The sequence below is a fragment of the Balaenoptera musculus genome, chromosome 4, assembly GCF_009873245.2.
Source record: "Balaenoptera musculus isolate JJ_BM4_2016_0621 chromosome 4, mBalMus1.pri.v3, whole genome shotgun sequence".
Lineage (NCBI taxonomy): Eukaryota > Metazoa > Chordata > Mammalia > Artiodactyla > Balaenopteridae > Balaenoptera > Balaenoptera musculus.
This window is the reverse complement of record NC_045788.1, coordinates 32,988,459-32,989,589: the sequence shown is the minus strand read 5'-3', so window position 1 is coordinate 32,989,589 and position 1,131 is coordinate 32,988,459. Positions and strand designations below refer to the sequence as shown.

Genomic DNA, 1,131 nt, shown 5'->3' with positions numbered 1-1,131 from the left:
CTTATAAGTTTGATTAGGTCCCATTTGTTTATTTTTGCTTTTATTTCTATTGCCTTGGGAGACTGACCTAAGAAAACATTGGTACGATTTATGTCCAAGAATGTTTTGCCTATGTTCTCTTCTAGGAGTTTTATGGTGTCATGTCTTAAGTTTGTCTTTAAGCCGTTTTGAGTTTATTTTTGTGCATGGTGTGAGGGTTTGTTCTAACTTCATTGATTTACGTGCGGCTGTCCCAACTTTCCCAACACCAAAAAATATGGAATGCTTCACAAATTTGTGTGTCATCCTTGCGCAGGGGCCATTCTTCTCTGTATCGTTCCAATTTTAGTGTATGTGCTGCGAAAGCAAGCATGGCATTTATATTTTTAGATGTTTGTAACGGGTTACTTAATTTAAAAACATCAATTTACGTCAATTATGTAAATAATTTGCATGCTATATTCTTTTCTAAAATTTTGTTTACTCTTTTTAAAAAAATCCAAAAACATATTTTAGAAAGTCCAAACAATAAAAAAGCATGATTTTAACAGAAAAAGTTCTTCTGATCCACTAACTCCCACCTCCCCCATGGAATACTTTCCAATTTGTCATTCTTATTCCTACCTGGTGCCCAGGAAAACACCTGCCGAATTTGGTCTTCACTGTGGGAAAATTCATGAATCATTTTTACATCACTCCTTTGACAGTTCCTAATAAAACAGACATGACAATTAGAATCAATCTAAAGAAGTTTATTTTAGAATTACATACTTTGTAATCCATAAAGCTAAGTGTCATCTCTGAAGGCAGAATTGAATCTTGTGTCTTTCCTAATGTAATAGTCCACAGAATGATTTTTTTTAGATTTGTTTTGCAGTAAGCTTGAAAATATTTTTAAATATAAATTATGTCTTCATATTCATTATCTTAAATTGTCTAAAAAATTTATTTCGAAGAAATGAGCACAATTTTACACGATAAAATGGGGCCTCAAAAATTTAAGCAAATCTTCAAAATATGTAAATAAAAAGTAGAAATGACAAGAACCCAGAGCTTCATTGCTCTCCTAAGACTGCACTGCTGAGCTGACAGCGATTAAGTAAAAGTTATCATTGGACAACTCAGGTAACTGCAGTGTAAATAACATTGCTC

General features: G+C 32.7%; 1 pseudogene; it reads right to left on the bottom strand.

Annotated features, from left to right (window-relative positions):
* Nucleotides 1-250: 250 nt before the first annotated feature.
* On the bottom strand, nucleotides 251-348 carry LOC118895102 (annotated as a pseudogene).
* Between the last annotated feature and the right edge of the window lie 783 nt (nucleotides 349-1,131).